Source organism: Bacillus rossius, unplaced genomic scaffold, assembly GCF_032445375.1.
Source record: "Bacillus rossius redtenbacheri isolate Brsri unplaced genomic scaffold, Brsri_v3 Brsri_v3_scf37, whole genome shotgun sequence".
NCBI lineage: Eukaryota > Metazoa > Arthropoda > Insecta > Phasmatodea > Bacillidae > Bacillus > Bacillus rossius.
In genome coordinates, this window is record NW_026962557.1 from 187501 (window position 1) to 207500 (window position 20000).

Here is a 20000-nt window from a genome sequence, read left to right on the forward strand (position 1 = left end):
GTCTTGAAAGTAGTAATTTCTCGAATAATTTACTAATGGAACTAAGGAGAGATATTGGCCGTCTGTTGGTAGGAATTGTAGGAGGTTTTCCAGGTTTAGGTAAAGTGATAATTTTTGCAGTTTTCCATATCTGCGGAAAATGTTGATAAGTCAAAATAGCATTAAATAGATTTAAAATGGCAAGGAGTGCATTTACTGGCAGGTTTTTAATTAATTTATATGTAATTTTATCATGTCCTGGGGCTTTATTTTCTTTAACGCGTTTTACAATTGTGAGTAATTCTGGAAGTGTAATTAAATCTGGATTGGAAATTACTGGGGCCTGTTGGAAATTATTTAAGTTTGCAAGCACCTCTTGTGTGAATTGTGGGTCCCCTAAATCATTATTAGGTGAAAATTGCTCCTCGTAGCTATCTGCTATTGCATTTGCTTTATCGTCTGGTTCGTACAGCATTTCTCCTGTCGGTGCTTGAATTGGGTTAGAATTAGTATTTTTATGTTTGTTTCTTAATATTTTTGAAATTTTCCAAAATTTATTCATATGGTCGGAAAGTTCAGACATGAAGTTCTCCCAGTTAGTTATTTTTAATTTGTTAAGAGTGTTTTTTAATTGTTTTTTCAAGGAGAAATATTTATCTTTGTTTTCTTTAGTGCGGTGTTTTTGATAAACGTGTCGCGCGTGTCGTTTATTAGTGAGTAGGAGGTCGGCCTCCGGGAATGCTTGTTTAAGGAATTCTCGCCTGTTTAGGAATTTAGTGTGTTTTTTAAGAGTATTTATTAGCGTACTTTGAATTAGTTCCGCGGCAGAGTCTACGTGTTCAGCTGATGTTATTTCCAAATTATTGACAAATAGTTCCTCTGTTTCTATTTTAAAATTTTCCCAGTCAACTACAGGTGTTTTACAAAGGACTGCATTTGGGTGTTTTAAGATGTTCGCTTCCAGAAGACAATGAACGGGCAGGTGATCTGAATCTAGTTCTGGGAGCACTTCCATTTCAATATTTAAGTGTTCAATGTTAGTGAGTATTAAATCTAAAACATCTGGCTGGTGATTTAAATTTGCATGATAAAAAGTTGGGGTGAGCGGGCCTCGAACTGTGTATTTATTTAGTGTGGAGTGATGAGCAAGTCTGTTCCCTTTGACATTAATATACCTGCTATGCCATTGATTATGTTTGGCGTTTAAATCGCCAGCTATAATAAAAGGGTATGGTTGATCAATTAATTTATTTAAATCTTCGTTTAGTAAGGGCTTGTTAGGCGGATTATATGCTGCAACTAAAGTTATGTGGCCTGTTTGAGTGCGAATATTTATAGAGGTGTTTTCTATATTGGTAGTTGAAATTGTTTTATTTAAATGGTGTGGTATTCTGTTGTGTATTAAAATTAGTGTCCCTCCGCCTTGAGTTACTCTGTCTGTGCGGTAAGTAATATAATTTTTAATTATTAAACGTTTATTAGGTTTAAGAAAAGTTTCATTAATTAGGGCCACCTCCACGCCGTACATCTCTAATACGCGCTCCAGCTCGTATAACTGTTTAAATATGCCATTGGCGTTCCAGTAGAGCAGGGAAAGGGAGCCAGGATGCGCTGCTGCGGGATGTACTACCATTACTCGCAGCCCATGAAAGTCGTCAGGGCCTGCACGAGCAGGAGGGTCTTCATGGATGAGTCGGCGACTGAGTTGGCGAGGAGCATGTAAGGTTTCATGTGGGCCATAAAGGCCACGAAGTTGGCGTCACGGAGGAAATTCATGAGGTCTCGGAGGTCGGAAAGTGAGGATTGGATGCCAGCGCAGTCGCCTGAGGGAGATGGTCCGGGGGTGGGGAGGGATGGAGGGGAGGGGGGTGATTTTGGAGTTGCGGTGGGCTGGATCGGCGGGTTTTTCATGGGAATAGGAAGCTGTATGTTTCGTGTTTGTGTTTGCGGGGGGTTGAGTGCCGCCTGCGCAAAAGAAAGCGTGGGACGAACAAGTTGCGCCGGGGCGCGAGCAGGAAGCTGCGGGAAATTTGCTGGCGAATCCTGTGGTGCACGAGGCAGAGCGGGCTCAGCGTGCGAAGACGCAACATTTTGTCTGAACTGGACTTGCCTCAGGTATTCGGGGCAGAGCTTTGAGTTGCCCTCGTGCACTCCCTTGCCTTTGCAATTGGCGCAGTTGGGATTTTTGCCCAAGTTGGGGCAGGCGGCGTAGGTATGGGGCCCGGCGCAGTGTTTGCAACGAGTGGCCAATCTGCAGAAATTCTTAGTATGCAAGAACTGCCAGCAGTTCATGCATTGGGCTACATCTGTTACGCGTTTCTTGTACTGTGTCACTTCAACTTTTGTCATGTTGACGACTTTGAGAGTGGTGAGCAGCGGCAGTGTGTCATTTTTTGAGGCAGTCACACAGAAACGGGGCAGTGGTTCCTCCCAGGTGTTTGTGGGGTCGGCAGGTTCCGAGCATTTAGCTTTAAATTGATAGACGTCGAGGACAGTGTAGCCGCGCGCCTCGAGGTCCTCTTTGATGGCTTCAGTTGGGGTTGAGCGGGGCATCTTAATAACAACTTTTTGCGGAAGTTCTGAGGCTGTACTATAGGTGAAATAGGGTATTGGAACAGAGTCAAGATACGTTTTTAGTGCTTTGTAGGCCTGCTCGTGCTCACACGAGATTTGCAGCCCCTCGCGAACGAGCGAAATCTGCGCGCCCCCGGGGGCCAGCACTCTCATGCGCGACACGAGCTGGTTGTACAGACTTTGGTCTGGAACAATCAGCCTCAGTGAGTGTTTTCTCGGTTTGTTGGCGCGCGGCGTGCTGGGAGAGGCGGTCGTCTCGCCGTGTCTGTGCGCGCCCTGGGTGGGCGCGATAAGCGGTGCTGACGCGGCGTCTGCGCCGGCGTCTGCGATAAGTGCGTGGGTGGTCCCTGCCGCGGGCGGGGGGCCGGCGCTCTCAGCTAGCGCCGCGAAACGGTTCGAAACCGCGATGGTACGAGTCCTGGCTGCGAGCGGAACTTTCCTCTGTCTTTGTCGTTGTTCTTGCCATTCTGTTTCTCCTCTTTCCTCCTCTCTCCGTTCCAGTTCATTTTTCTTACGTTCCATGCTACGCAGCCATTCCAAGTACGAGGAGTAAGCTGCTTGTGAGACATTAACTGTGCCGGGAGGCGGCTGTTCAGTCTGTGCGGGGGTTTGTTCAATTGTTTCCATGTTGGTAACGTCCTGGGAGGTGTCAGTTTGAACAGTCTGTTCAGGCACAGTGACCTGGAAACTGCCGCCGTCGTACTGAACTAAGGCTGCGCCGGGTGGTAGGTTTTCCGGAAGGGAAATGGTAGGGATGTCCTGCGCGGGCATGACCCCGACCCCCTCAAGGGCTGGCCCTGAGGCCTGGTCGTCGGAGAGACGGAACTCCACTGAAAAACCTGTGTTGTGTGCAGTTAAACTATTAAACGTGTGTCCCTATACGCTGGATGACTGGCTCGCCGCTGACCTTAACAGGCTAGGCTCGAGGTGACCCTTAAGGAATTTAAAAATCTTCCCCGGGTCGGCTGCCAGTCATGTGTCCACGAGCTACTGGTGACGCGACGCGAAGCGAAGAGGCAAGGCCGCACTCCGACGTCCGATCAGCTCGGAGGCTAGGTTGAATCTGCTGCTCGGCCGCCTCTGTCGTTAGTTTCTATGGATCGACTTCTGTGCTGTGATTGGCTGTTCTCGCCAGCCAATGGAGATGCCGGGCCAATCGCAGTGCACCACAGCTTTAACAAAACTGTTGAAATTTTTACAGCACGCGCAGACGGACCACGATGGCGCGCACGAAGCAGACGGCTCGTAAATCTACTGGAGGCAAAGCGCCGCGCAAGCAGCTGGCCACCAAGGCGGCTCGCAAGAGCGCGCCGGCCACGGGGGGAGTGAAGAAGCCACATCGCTACCGCCCTGGCACTGTCGCGCTGCGAGAAATCAGGCGCTACCAGAAAAGTACCGAGCTGCTTATCCGCAAGCTGCCCTTCCAGCGCCTGGTGCGAGAGATCGCCCAGGACTTCAAGACAGACTTGCGCTTCCAGAGCTCGGCCGTCATGGCGCTGCAGGAGGCCAGCGAGGCTTACCTGGTGGGGCTCTTCGAGGACACCAATTTGTGCGCCATCCACGCCAAGAGGGTCACCATCATGCCCAAGGACATCCAGCTTGCCCGGCGTATCCGTGGCGAGCGTGCTTGAGTTCCTTGCCATTTTTTTTGCAAGGGGGAAAAAAAAAACAGCCCTTATTAGGGCTAAAAATAACTGTCAAATTTGAAAGGAAAACAGTTGTCTGGCTTTTTGTACCTATTAGCTGTCGTTGACCTTTACCCAGCCAATAATATATTACATTAATAAGAATTTGGAAAAACACAGTTATAGTGTCTGTGTTTTGAGGTGGTTGTTTATATTGTACACAAAAGATTTGCACACAATGCAATGTATTCTGCATAGGAAATAAAAACTCTTCAAACAGTGCCTGTCTGCAGTAGCAGCACCATCAGCAGCAGCAGCAGCAGCAGCAGCAGCAGCAGCAGCAGCAGCAGCAGCATAAAGTTCACCATTAATACCCTGAGACCTAATCCTTACAAAAAAAATATGTGTGTGTGTGTGTGTATATATGTGTATATATATATATATATGCTGAAATAAGAGTGAGATGTTTGTAAGACGTTTTCCTGCTTAAAAACTTTAAATAATTTTGCACCTAAACTATACACACAATGTAATTGATAAATTTCTTTATTTATTTATTTATTTCCCCCGCTTCAAATACCATAAGAAATTTTTTAACCAGAATTTTACCTAACGGCAGAGGTGTGGCTATAGGAGGCAATGATTGCAACAACTGATACCTTCATGACTAGTATTGTTGGCCCTTAGAAGGGCCGATAAGGTGGTACAGTGCCACAGAAAGTGCCAGCGGTCCTGCTGGCATCTTCATTTCCGCTTTGGGGCTGCTTTCTTGGGCGACTTGCTCTTTGGGGCAACCTTCTTTGGCTTTGGAGCACGGGGTTTCTTCGTGGGAGGTTTGGACACCTTTTTTGCCTTTGAAGGTGCCTTCTTGGGCTTGGGGGTTGCAGCTGCTGCCTTTTTTTTCTTTTCTGCTGTAGGCGGAGTCTTCTTGACTGGTTTCTTGCCCACCGCTGCCTTCTTGGCTACGGATCGCTTCTTTTCCTTAGGGGCAGCTGCACCACGCTTGCCGCTTGGAGCCTTGGGCTGGTCCGGAGCACCGGTGGTCCCTGAAGCCAGCTTGAAGGAGCCAGACGCACCCTTGCCTTTGGTTTGGACAAGCTCGCCGCTAGCCACTGCTGCCTTCAAGTATTTCTTGATGAAAGGTGCCAGCTTTTCCGCATCTACTTTGTAGGTAGAGGCGACGTATTTCTTGATGGCTTGCAGTGATGAGCCGCCCCTTTCCTTGAGGCTCTTGATCGCAGAGGCCACCATTTCAGATGTGCGCGGGTGCGCGGGCTTGGCTCGTGGCTTCTTCGACGCAGCCTTGCCTTTCTTCGGGGAAGCTGCCTGTGATGGGGCAACAGCTGGTGCTGCAGTCGCTGCTGCGGTATCTGCCATGACGAGACTGATCCTACAGAATGCAAGAGCAAAGTGAAAATAAAATTTTTCTCTCTGCAAATATCTGGTTACCCAATTTTCTGGTTGCGGACGGTTCAGAAAATTCTCGATGCCTTGCTCACGTAGGGAGCAGCGCACTTTGGACAGCGAAAGTAATGTAGGGCTTCTTTAGCACTGATTTTTCAATGTTTTCTAAATGTCAGCAGTCTACGATGACATAATGGGCAGTTCCACTAATAGTGTAATTTTTTTATGGCAGCTGCACTGTTTAATTTGCACTGCGAGCTGTTTAAATTTACTGCTACACCAAACAGGGAACTTTTCATTTGCAGATGTTATTCAAGGAATCAAATACGTAATTTGTGCTGGAATCACTTGAAAATGGTTAAATTAACTTAGGTATACTTTAGTGTATAGTATGCTGAAAATGTGGAGATAATTTCATGAAGGCTGTTTGCTGTGGAAGCACTAGCAAATCACCTTGTTCAGTGCCACCTGGAATGGCTTTCTTCGTGCACCTCCAAGGATGATGTGATTATTATTGTGAGTAAATTTTGTTTACATTTTCATTGTGTGAATAATAAAACTTTTAACTGTACACACAACAAGCATTTCACTTGGATCTGATGCATTCTCAAGAGTGCAGTTTCTGTTTAGCTTTTAAAACTGGCTGCCCTTCAATTCACTCAAGGTGCAGATGCAAGTTGCTGATGAAGTATTCCACACACATGCTACATTGGAGAAATATTTTAATAAAAATTAAAACTCTTGCAGGATTTCGAATAAAAACTATCCTATTTATCCCTTCTATGTTTTGGTACTGCGAAATTGAGAGAGGTAAGTAAGTTGTGAGGTTATTTTTACTTGCTTGCATGTGAGGTTAGCAGAGCAAAAATATTTTTGAAATTGCAGATACATGGTCACTTTATTTCGTTGCAAACATTTATAAGCTCGTAATCTTATTTAAAGTCTCCATACTTAATGCGTTTGGAAAACCTTCTTTCTCTCAATTTTACAATGGAACAAAATTTTACTTGTATGTGTACATTAATTCCATCTCTAAATGATGTAGGTTTACGCACCGAGATCAGGTACATTGTAGAGAGAAAAACACACGAGTACCTGCTTATTTTGAAGTTTTAATGAGTATATTAAAAAAAAAAAAAAAAAACGATAAAAATATAATTGAAAAAGTATATTATTCACGTATTTTTGAGGATGAGGGGAGGGGGTGTTTTTGTCCGATGGTCGTTTATCTTTAAAGAAATTTCCGTTGGACCTGTGCGTTCTTGCTCTGCCAATTCTCGAAAAATGAAATATTTTAAGTCGTCTTTTATGTGCTAACTTCATTATATTTGGCTGCATTCGTATTTTTATTAGTTTTGAAACATTCATGTCACGGAAAATAATCATAAACCAGGACAAAAACGTTTTGACTAAATGTTCTAGGTTGGTTGTAAAACATTTTCTTATTTTATTTCACATCGGAAACATCTGTTAAGTTGTAAGCTTTGTAATGAATGCGACAGTCACTTGTTCGCTGAAGTGTTTGTTTAAGAAATTAGTATTGTAAATTTGTTTATGGTCTTGTTAAATGAAATTTTAAGTGAAATCATTTGGGAAAACAGAGGCTACAGGAATTTTCAACACAACTTGATGACCGACGTTGTGACTAGTGTGGGAGTGTGTGCTCGTGTAAATATCAATTTTTCTTACTCCTCGTGCCGGTCAACAGGAAAACAGCGAGTGTGTTATCTCATCGCGGGCGTGTGATTGCGTGTGGTAAATTGTGCTAGGTTAATTACCGCAAAACTCCACTGTGTGCAAATATGTAGTGTGTCGCTGTATGCAAATATTTGGTATGTCTTTTTTTTTTTTTTTTTTTTTTTCAGGCAATACACACTTTGAATTTTACACAATTTCGATGCTGCAACCTAAGTGTATACATGCGAATAGGATTGCTTAAATGAAAAAGTAAAGTAGGAGGTAAGTGCAAATGTTTCCAGGAGGTTATGCACACACAATCTATTTTATGAATTAATAGTTATTATCTAAGAAAATGATAGAAGATTATAAATAATGTGTGCAGAATAATACAGAATTTGCATGTTACACAAAAAAAAATATATATATATATTCCAAATATTGTTAGCAAAATGCACCTAGATTAGTGAGCTGGATTTTTTTTTTTTTTTTGTATTTTTGTTCTGTTGATCCCACGTGGAGTCAAGGCTCCGGGATATAGAACATGTATGTGCAGACAATTAATATTTACATGATGCAAGTTACCAAGAAAAAAAATTTCAAAAAAAAAAAATACATAACATGTTACACAATTTAACTTTATGCAAAACATGAAGCAGCTGTTATCACAAGTCCATTCAACAAATTAACAGTTCAATTTCTCTATTATCAATCAAATTAAAGAATAGCTTCAGAGGGTAGGTAGGATATTCTAGAAGAATTTTTTTTACTGTTTTTTTTTTTAATACTGGTAAATTGTTTTAGTTATTTTCTGTGATATTAAGTTGTAAAGTTTTACTCCCAAGTAATTTAGTCCATTTTCAAATCGCCTAGTGTTATGTTCAACTATCCTCAATTTACTAGCATTTCTGGTGTTATACCTATGTGCGAATATCTAAAAAAAAAAAAAAAAAAAAAAAAATAATAATTTTTTTTTTCTTCTTTTTCTTAAGAATGAATAAAAAGTTTCTAGAACGTATTCATTTATGGCAGTCAGGACTTTAAGTTTTTTGAATTTTGGTCTGCAGTTAGATGATTTTTTATCTTTTGTTATTATTCTAATAGCTCCTTTTTTTTTTTTTTCCCCCAATGTTATATGGCAGAAAGAGTAGAGCTATGGCTACTGTGACATCATGCATTGATGGGAAGGTTATTGTTGGATAACAAAAATTTAGATGATATAATTTTTATTTTTTTCCATACACAACACATTGCAGGTACAATTTTACAGGTTACAGCTGTACCACCTCTAGTATTGCTGCCGACCATCCAACAAATGAGCACACTAAACAGGCATTGATGACATTGTTATCAACGTCTTTTTGAATCTCTCATTATTATACATAACTGCCCACTGAAACAGAGAAACTTCAAAATAGGTGTGTGTGTGTGTGTTTATATATATATATATATATATATATATATATATATATATATATATATATATATATATATATATATATATATATATACATATATACATACATACATACATACATACATACATACATACATACATACATACATACATACATACATACATACATATACACTTATCTATTTATTTTTTCACTTTGAATTTTGTATGAGGTATACACATGCAAAGATTCACAGCTGCTGCTGGGTGGGTGAGTGAGTGAGTGATTGATTGATTGATTGATTGATTGATTGATTGATTGATAGAGAGTGAGTGTGTGTGTGTGTGTGTGTTAGGGGGGGGGGGGGGGGGAAATGTGGTGATTGTGGGGGAAAAAAAAATTTAAAATTGAAATTTTTAAAAAAAAATTTTTTTCTGTAGGGTGCAAAATAGTAGTGCCAACGGCACGTGGTGTTCCCAAGCGGTCACCCATCTAAGTACTAACCACGCTCGACGATGCTTAACTTCGGTGATCGGACGAGAACCGGTGTGTTCATCGTGATATGGCCGTTGGCAATGATATAGATGTTTTTTTTTTGCAGTTTGTATTTGCCACTCGAAATAGCTATACCAGGTGTGATTGTTACAAACAACAGGAGAAATCGTGTAATGAACACTCTTTTACTTCCCCCCCCCCCCCCCCCTCCCCACACACAACACCCACCACCCTCACCATCCCAACCACCAAAGCCCTCTTCAAAATACACTCTCACACACACACACAAACCCACACTCTATAACTGATGAACATTACCATAACTTCTTAAAGCCATTAGATAATATTTAACTCAAGAAAGGTATTGTGATATGTTTAAAGAAAGAAAGGTGAAACCTTTAACTTTACCAGCAGGTATTAGTATCACTGAGGTATCTTCTAGGTTGTAGCAGCAATAGTAGTAATAATAATAAAATTAAATAAGGTAATAAAAAAGAAAAGTTATACATGTGATCAAATCATGAATGTATAAAACTGGAATGAATTTAAATTTTTTTTATTTTTCTTCATAGGCTGTTTTGAAATTGATGAGTAAGTGCCTCTTCTTTTAAATTTTTTAATGCTGAACACTGTTACATAAGAGATGAATGTTTAGAAAATTTAAAAAAAAAAAAAAGCTAGCCCAGCCCCCTCCCCCCCTCACACAAAATCCAAACAAAAAAAAAAACACCCTCCTTCAAAACATCACATAATCATCCAGCCAGCAGTGCAGACGAGAAATTTGCACTCGGGGCCGCCATTTTGACGATAAATTCTTGCATGGCACACCAAAGGTAGGAAAGAATTTAAAAAAATAAAAATAATGGGCGAGCACCCTCGCGTCTGCCTGTAGAAAATGAAGTTAAAAGTAACATAACCTAAAGACAGGCACACACTAGGGTGCTCCCAGGCGGTTGAGAAATTTTTTCCCGCCAAAAGACTTATATATATTATTTATTTTACTGTTTTTGGCAGGGGGCTATGTCGGTCTGTGTGCAAAGTAGTTCCTACTCCCGCCGCCAGGAGCGCGCGCGGTGGGTAGCGATGTTGTTTTTTCTGCTTTCATTTGTTTATTATTTAGAGGGTTAATGCTATGTAAATGTACGCAAGTTTGGTTATGTGTCGGTAGTTGTGCGAGATTTAATTTCCGAAACGAAATTTGACTTTCATCGGCCTGCATTTCTCACTTATTCGGAAAATACATGTGTGTTTATGTATGTATAATAATCGAGTGATTTTGTAATAATTTGGAAGTTTTGTTTGCGTGTGCGATGTGGGGAAGAAAAGGTGTGCACACGAGTCCTAGGGCTATATTTTTTTTTATTGCGAAATATTTACTTCATGTGGTGAAAAATTTTAAATTATTTGTGATGCAAGTGAAATTTTTTTTTTTTTTTCAGTTGGGTGATGTGTTTGTCCTCGTTTGTGTGCAAGGAAGCAAACATGCTGAAGGTAAGGGGCCATAAATGACACTTTAAAATATTAGTTTACCATTAATTTTGGTTAAATATTAAATTGCCATATAAGTAAAATCATGTCAACTGTTGTATTCCACCCAGTATAAGCTGTTAGTAATGGGTACTTAATATAAATAGAATAAATGTAAGCATTTTCGTCTGCATGAAAATTCACTTTTTTTTTGGATCCATTTGTACTGTGGGTAGTTAAATAGTACATTATGTTGTTTTTACTTCGAAGTACAAAACATCTTGTGCATGATTGCAAATTCAAACGCAGTTAAGCATAATATGAATTCGAATTATGTGTGTGTGTGTGTGTGTATATATATATTTTTTTTTTTTTTTTTTTTTTTTTTACTGTGTCCAGTTTTAGCACAAATGGAATTATTTTCAAAGTGAATCGATGCAACTGGTCTTTGCCATTAATATTGATATATGATCTAACTAAATTAAATAGAAAGGATTTTTTTATTTATTTTTTTATATATATAAATATATTTGTAGCAATGTACTAATGACCACAGAAGTAAGCAAAAAAAAAAATATATATATATATATCTCAGCCAGTAAACCATGCGTCTTAAAGACTTTTTTTAATGAAAATATTTCTGCCTTGGTTAAGCTTACATTTACTATCATAGGGATTGAGGGAATTGTAGAACAGCAGCAGAAGCATTTCCTTTCATGATCATGTTCTTGGTCCTGAAAAGGACCGTTTATGTAAGCATGTGCACACCAGACCTGCTCACTTGGAGCTGGTGTATTTGGTGACAGCCTTGGTGCCCTCGCTGACAGCGTGCTTGGCCAGCTCCCCGGGCAGCAGCAGTCTCACGGCCGTCTGTATCTCGCGGCTGGTGATGGTGGAGCGCTTGTTGTAGTGGGCGAGGCGGCTGGCCTCTGCCGCGATGCGCTCGAAAATGTCGTTCACGAAACTGTTCATGATGCTCATGGCCTTAGATGATATGCCAGTGTCCGGATGAACTTGCTTCAACACTTTGTAGATGTAGATTGCGTAGCTTTCCTTCCTCTTGCGCTTCTTTTTCTTGTCGCCCTTCGAGATGTTTTTCTGGGCCTTGCCCGCCTTTTTGGCTGCCTTACCGCTCGTCTTGGGGGGCATCGTAGGTCTGAGCTGTGCCGCTGTCGCTAGATGAGTGAGACGGGAACTGAATTTTTTTCGTGAAAAGTTTTCTTGGCTTCTTGTTGCGCGACCAATCGGAGCGCTCCGCGGCTCGTGATTGGTCGCGCTCCGCGGAGGGACGTGTAACAAAAGTAATTTCCAGCGGCCGGGGCGCCTTTTCCTCACTTTTACTTTCGACTTTCTACTTTCTCACTTCACTTTTCTACACACGACTTTCTTGACTTTCGACTTTCGACTTTCGACTTTCGGCCGAGCGGTTGATAATAGAAGAAGGAGAGTATTTAATAGTGAATTGAAAGGCAGATAAATTTAATGTTTTGTAAAAATTTTAAGCCAATGAAGAATTTGGAGGAGACAACACAATGGATGTGAACAAATCATTAAATAAACAGGAGTTTTCGACAAAACAGGTTTCTGCACTCAAAAAAATGGGTAAAAAGAAGAATAAGCAAGAGAAATTTTGCAACAATGAAGAAAATCAGGTAAGCTTCAGTAGTAATACCGAAGCAGAAGATTTAAGAGGTAAACACGAACATACTGCTCGACAAGAACTGGAGACCATCATGACAGAAAAGTCAAACACCACAGGCAACAAAGTCAACAATGGCAACAAGGGCAAAAACGGCGAAACACTTCCCAGCGACGACAACAGCGACGATTACATACCATCGTACCAGCCACAGCAAGATTCAAAGGCTACAATCAGCTCTGTACCTACAAGTACTCCAATCAGAGTGGAAAGGAATAAACGAGCAGTGCATCTCTCGGACAGTGAGCTGAGAACCCCAAACAGTGAAGTCAGGGACAATTTTAAATCCCCACACTTGGTTTACGCATTCAAGGCAACTGAAACAGCCCCGGGAGACCTAACGGTGCCAACGAAGGGAGCTGCCTCAAACACAACACCCGTGGAAACCCAGTCGGGGTCAGACCCCCACGGCCTAGCCGCATCAAGGTCAGCGACTGGGCCAAGCGGACAACATCATTCAGGGCGAGTCTGTACAGACGTACAGCAGTCTGTGGCAGGCCCCTTTCCTGATGTCACACCCTCCGGGGGAATAGCCCTCCCGCACTCTGAGGGTCTCAGGAAGGGTGCAGGACATGACAAGGAACCATCTAGGGTAAACCCCTTAACTCCTGAAGTGATAATAATCAATAATCCAGGCATGGAACCAGAGGTGATTGAGCCACCACGGCCAAGGAAACCCCCTCCCATTATTGTTACATCTCTTGACATGTTCAAGCGATATGCCAAAAAAATAGCGATGCTACATAAAGATATGCAATTAATATATATCAGGGAGGGTGGAAAGATACTTTGTCCAACAATGGAAATCCATAACATCTGCAGAGACATACTAAAAGATGTCCCTCATTACTCCTTTCGACAGCAAAAAACAAACTCGTTCACTGCAGTGTTGAGAGGTTTTCACCCGACTGTAGCAGCTGACGAAGTCAAAGAGCTGCTTATGGAACATGATTTCAATGTTACAACTGTAACACAATTTTCCAATGCGACAACAAGGGTCAAATACCCTATCTATAAAGTGGAAATTCCCCTCAATCAGAAGGAAAAACTCAACAACATAACCTCACTCCAAGGTGTCAGAGTTAACATTGAGCCCTTTCGCAGGCAAATGAAGTTGTTGCAATGCTACAAATGCCAGCAATATGGACACCACAGTCAAGAATGCTGTCAAAGGGAAGTATGTGTTAGATGTGCAGGAAACCATCACACCAAGGATTGTAAAGCTAATAAAATGGAATTTAAGTGTGCAAACTGTGAGGGAAACCACGCGGCAAATGACTCTTCCTGCCCCATACGCAAGGAAAAACAGACTGCACTCCTCAACAAAGTGCAAGGACGACAACACAATTTTCCACAGGCAAACATGGACAGGCAACCTAGGGCTCCAGATATTTCTATGAAGAATTTCCCCACACTTAACCTAAATTGGGCGGAAAAGAACAGACAACTCCAGACCACAGAAGGAAAGGGAGGTGAAAATACCAACAAGGACATGTACCCCAACCAGGATAGATCCATCACAGAAAAAATAGATCCTGGCAAACAAGGTAACATCACAGAATATAGAAATGCAGAGGAATTAAATAACAACAATACAGCAAGTCAAGAGAACGACATAGAAGTTTTAGGAAAGGGATCAAAATTTATAGCACAAGTCAAGGAAGCAGTAGGATTCATGGCATCCGAGGAATTCCAGCAAGCCATACAAGATATACTGCAAATCAAGAGGCAAGCAGAAAAATGTCAGACCTCTAAGGAAAGGAAACAAGCCATCTTGGAAGGGCTACTTACATTAATCGTTCAACCAGAATACCCACAGGCAGGAACAAGAAAAACAATGGCAAAACAAGAACAAAACCTGACAGATGGAAACTGTAATAACAAACAAAACAAGTTATTGACTGCTCACAAGAACACAGATGACAAGACACTAACATCAAAAATGGCCAAAGTTCACTCGGACATAGAATCATACACCGACACCTCTAGTGAGGAGGAGCATGAGCATAAAACTAGACCACAAAGTTCAAGACAAAAGACCTACAAGCACACCACAAAGAAAAACCAGCATGACAGAGCCTAATCGTAATGCACAAAACATTCTAAAAATTCTAATTTGGAATGCCGATGGCATAAGGAATAAAGAGTACGAACTCACTCACTTCCTAATTAAAGAAGAAATAGACATTGCACTAATATCAGAAACCAAACTTAAACCAAATTGGAGATTTTCGATACCAGATTACATCATATACAGAACGGACAGACAACAGGCATTAGGAGGAGGTACTGCAATCCTAATCAAGAAGAGTATAGCACACATGCCAATAGGTCACAAAAATGAAACTACCAACATAATTCTTCCATCAAATGCAGGTGACATCATTATCTCTGCGATCTACAGCACTCCAAAAAACAAAGAACTTTTAGAAACAATTGATCATATTATAGCACAGGCACCCTTATGTATAATTGGGGGAGATTTCAACTCCAAATCACCGGCTTGGGGAAATAGACAGTATAATAATAATGGCAGAAAACTGGAGCAATTAGCAGAAAGTTACGACTTAACAATCAGAGCCCCAACAGAACCAACATTCTACCATAGAAACTCAAATTTTCTTCCAGACATTCTGGATATCATAGTCACCAACACACAAATGGTCACTTCAATGGAGGTGGTTCAAGAACTCTCTTCTGATCATATGCCGGTAATTGCCACAGTGTCGATACCAACCAAAAACAGTAAATTACACAGAAAAATTATCAGTACAGACTGGACTAAATTTAAGGCCGACATACAAGCATACCCTGAAGTTCACCTTCTCCCACCTGAAGACATAGACACAGAAGTAAAATTAATAACAGATACAATACAACAACACATCAAAAATGCCACCACTGTTACACAAGTTGCTCCCAAGAAATTCCAAAATGACCCTGAGCTGGACGAGCTAATCAAACGAAGAAACAATGTCAGGAAAAACTTTCAAGCACAACGGGATGCACTAACAGCGCAAATACTTCAGGAATTAAATCAGGAAATAAAAGCTAAGGTCATGACCAAAAAACTTAAATCATGGGACACAGCTATCCAACAAGCTGTAAAAGATAGAAATAACATTTGGAAGCTGAACTGCAGACTTGCAGGTAAAAAGATTAAAACCTACACCCCCATAATACATGGAGAACGGGGCATTGTTTACTCAGCTCAAGATAAGGCCGACTCAATTGCAGACGCTTTGGAAAAACAATTTGAGCCAAACTACCCACTCATTGATGAGGACCAGTTAAGAGCCTCAAAACGTCTCATCCAGGCAGAGAAAAACAAAAAGGGAGATGAAACTGTACAAGACATAACATTAAAGGAACTAAATCAAGTAATTAAAGCACTCCCAAAAAACAAAGCACCAGGACCGGACAAGATAACTAATGAAGCCATAAAAAATCTTCCTCTAAATGCAAGATTACACCTTCTATCCATATATAATAACATATTACAAAATTCAATTTTCCCACAGGCATGGAAAATGGCAAAAATTATTACATTGCCAAAACCCGGGAAAGATGCTAAATTCCCTCAAAATCGAAGGCCTATCAGTCTCTTAAACACCATGGCTAAAATTTTCGAGAAAATTATTTGCAAAAGGATGCAAAAAATTGTAAACAAGGAAAAGCTTCTCCCCAATCAACAAATAGGTTTTAGGCCAAAACATTCCACTATTCATGCAGCCTCCAGAGTGGCAAAATTTATGCTAACTAGCTTAAATCGACGACGTTCAACCGCTTCAGTATTTATGGATATAGAGAAAGCCTTTGACAAGGTACATCATGTGTTCCTTGTCCACAAAATCATTGAAGCGGGATTTCATCCTTCCTACTGGAAATTAATAGAAAATTATTTAAAGCACAGGAAATTTCAAGTCGCACTGGATGGTAAAACTTCTTCAACCAGAGACATTCATGCAGGGGTTCCACAAGGAGGAGCACTCTCACCTTTACTTTATGCCATATATACCAGGGACATTCCATCAGGCACCAACATGAAGTATACACTCTATGCAGATGACACAGTTATTTATACTACAGATAAAAAACCTTTTTATGCAAATGCTACCCTCCAAATCCACATAAATGAAATGCAGCAATATTGGGACAGATGGGCAATTAAAGTTAACCCAACAAAAAGTGCTTTTCTCTTGTGCACGAGGAAAAGAAAATTTGTTAATGCGCCAGTCAAGCTCTATGGGGAGGTAATTCCACAATCAAATGAAGTAAAATATTTAGGCCTCTTTTTCGATTCCAAACTAACATGGAGAGTTCACCTAAGGAAGGCAGCACAAGCTGCCATGGGAAAATTCCTAAAAATGTACCCGCTGTTAAAGTCAGCACACCTTCCGGTCAAGACCAAATTATTACTTTACAAGAGTGTTATTAGACCTGCAATGCTCTACGGGTGTGAAGTGTGGGGCACAGCAGCAAAGGAGCACCTACAACAACTACAAGTAACTCAGAACAGAATCCTAAAAACCATCATAAATATGCCAAGGGACATGGAAACTACGAGCCTACACCAAAGAACCAATGTAAAAATGATTCATCAAATCTTGCAGGAGAACAGTGCCACCTTCTATTCGAAGCTACCAGGACACCCAAATCCACTAGTCAAAAGATTGGGGGTCTATACAGCACGTGACAAGAAAAGACTCATGGTAATAAGGTAACAGGTATTCATACCATTCACCCACTAACAAGGACGACTGGGTGGAGAGCTCCCAAGTAGGGGATTGCCTGGTGGGGACAGTGCCGGTGGTGAGTTACACCCTCGAGCGCTACGCTAGCCGGATGGGCCTGCCAGGAACTCTGAAAAATGGAGCTCAAAGCCTAATCAAATGGGATCCACAGTAACCTAGGAAGACAGGCTAAAAAATTTAGTGAGGCACACTTGAAATAATTTCACGATATAAATTATATTAATCACTTCACAGTTAAAACAGTCTTAAAAATCCAGGTAATATATGAGCAAACATTAACAAACAAATATTTAGGCAGCCTACCCCAACCCAAAATAGGATTAAACCCACTAGGCTGTCATAGAATCAAGCTAGGGCAGCCTCGCTTGGATGAATCATGGTCCAAGAGAGGGTAGGAATAGTTATGTAAGTAAGTAGTCATTATCAAAGTAAAGTAGTGCAGACAGGGAAAACACCACACAAAATCTCATGATAGGTAAAGTTTCAATAAATGGAGATTTATGCAAATTCTATCAAGTAATTTAAACTCTAAAGTCACAGAGGTATTTCTTAATGGTCAGATCACCAAAGGTAACAAAACATATGGTAAAATTGCTTAGGCTTAGGTATGCATAGGTTTAGTTTTTGGCCCGGGAATGGCTGGTTGCGGCATGTCTTATGCAGGTCGTGCCCAGGTGTTCCTGGCTGTTTTTTACTATTCAGAGATTAAGGTTAACGTCAAGGCTTCTATAATGATAAATTGTAGGTCCATTATAGGCAGGAGGTACGGCCCCAGGTCAGGTACTCCAAAACAAACTGCAAAGGTTCCTTGAGGCCACTCAAATATGAGTGGTTCTTGGGGAATTAAGGCAAACAAAAAAAAAAAAAAAAAAAAAAAAAAAAAAGGCGCCTTTTCCTGTATTAATACAATTGACTTTTGATGCCCAGTTTTGCGCGGCCATTTTTAACCGAACTTTCGGAGTTACCGACTGGGACAAATTTCGCGATGATTTAGAAACAATTTTTATTGAACCACCGACGATAAACACTCCCGAAGAACTTGACACGCATGTTAAATTGTTTACTGACACGATTACAGACGTGCGCAAAACACACACGAAATTAATGAACAAAAGAGAATTTACAAGAATTAACTATCCAGATGTCGATATTTTAATCATTTTAAAACGTCAGGCGCGAAATAACTATCAGCGAACGCGAACACCGCAAGCCAGGACGGAATACAATCGCCTAAAAGCGCAAGTTACTCGAAAACTTAAACAATTAAAAATAGATAAATTCGGGAATCTAGTAACGGAAGTCGCTACACAGCCTCGGCAAATGTGGCGCCTCACGCGCACATTAAGAGGCAATAATAAATTTATTTCTACTCCCGCAATAATTACGGACACGGGCATAAAATATGACGCGGCCGACAAGGCAAATGCGATCGCGGATATTTTTGAGAAACAATTTTCGCCGAATGAGGATGTAAACGACCCTCAATTTACTCGAACCACTACAGTCGCGGTAAATAATTACCTACAAACAGCCACGCAAATAGAGCCGGAACTTATAACAATTCACGAACTATTAAGAACAATTCAATCGCGACCTCAAAATAAAGCAGGCGGACCTGATGGAATTAATTTCGAATCACTCAAAAAATTACCATTTTCAGCACTCGAATATCTTTTAAATATTTTGAATGCTATTTTTATTTTAAAAACTTATCCTTCCGAGTGGAAACTCGCGAAAGTAATTACGATTCCAAAGCCAGGGAAAAATGCGTCTTTACCGCAAAATAGGCGCCCTATTAGCCTTTTAAATAGCACTAGCAAAATTTTTGAAAAAATTTTATTAAAACGACTTAAAGAGCATTCCGACCAACATAACATTATCCCAGATAATCAATTCGGTTTTCGGAGTGGCCACTCCACATCTCATCCATTAATCAAGCTTGTTGAAGATGCCACTGATGGATTTAACTCGCGAGCGAAGTTCACAGTAGCAACTATGCTAGACGCGGAGAAAGCTTTCGACAAAGTCTGGATTCCTGGCCTAATTAAAAAATTTGTGACTTTTAATTTTCCGGACACATATATTCATCTGGTGGCCCATTATTTATGGCGCCGAAAATTTTTTGTCGCGATAGATGGGGCGAGGTCTTCTACTCGGGAACTCACAGCTGGGGTACCGCAGGGCTCACCCCTCTCTCCCTTCTTTTATAATGTGTATACAGCCGATATACCGCGCGAACATGCTCATGTGCAGCTTTATGCGGACGACACTGCGGTAGTTTACCAATCTTCCAATTTAAATTTTGCACTAACTATTGTCCAAAGGCAGCTCACGTCACTCGAACAATGGTACACTCGCTGGCGCATAAAAATTAATGGCGCCAAATCTACTACCATAGTTTTAACAAAAAAACGTACAGTTCCTGATCGCGAACTCAAAATATTTAATCAAGCAATTCCATTTGAAAAATCGGTGCGATATTTAGGCCTAACTCTCGACCCGAGTCTCACCTGGAAACATCAGGTTACTAAAGTTACAAGGATTGCTCTCGGAACTCTAAGATCTTTATACCCAATGTTTAAGGCCCCTCAATTCCCTAGAAGGAAGAAACTTCAATTATATTTACAAATAGTTCGCCCTCAACTCCTCTATGCTTGCGAGATTTATGGCTATGCGGCCAAGTCGCACATAAAGAAGCTCCAAGTCACACAAAATAGATTCCTGCGAGTAATCGCCGATTGCGACTGGTATACTAGTAATTTAGCAGTACATCAGCTCCTTAAAGTAGAATATGTTTCGGACTTCATAAAACGCCAAAATAGGTCTTTTTATGGCCAACTCCCGGCTCATCCTAATTTATTTATTAATAATATCCCCGATTACGACCCAGCTGTCCAGCGACAATTTAAAAAACCGCGACTTGCCTAAG

The 20000-nt window shown here is 41.0% G+C and overlaps 1 non-coding gene across 1 annotated transcript; it reads right to left on the reverse strand.

The window, feature by feature from the left end:
- Window positions 1-9111: 9111 nt before the first annotated feature.
- Window positions 9112-9230, reverse strand: LOC134544381 (5S ribosomal RNA). The gene has a single exon (XR_010077707.1). It is a non-coding gene; the product is annotated as a 5S ribosomal RNA (ribosomal RNA).
- Window positions 9231-20000: the final 10770 nt, after the last annotated feature.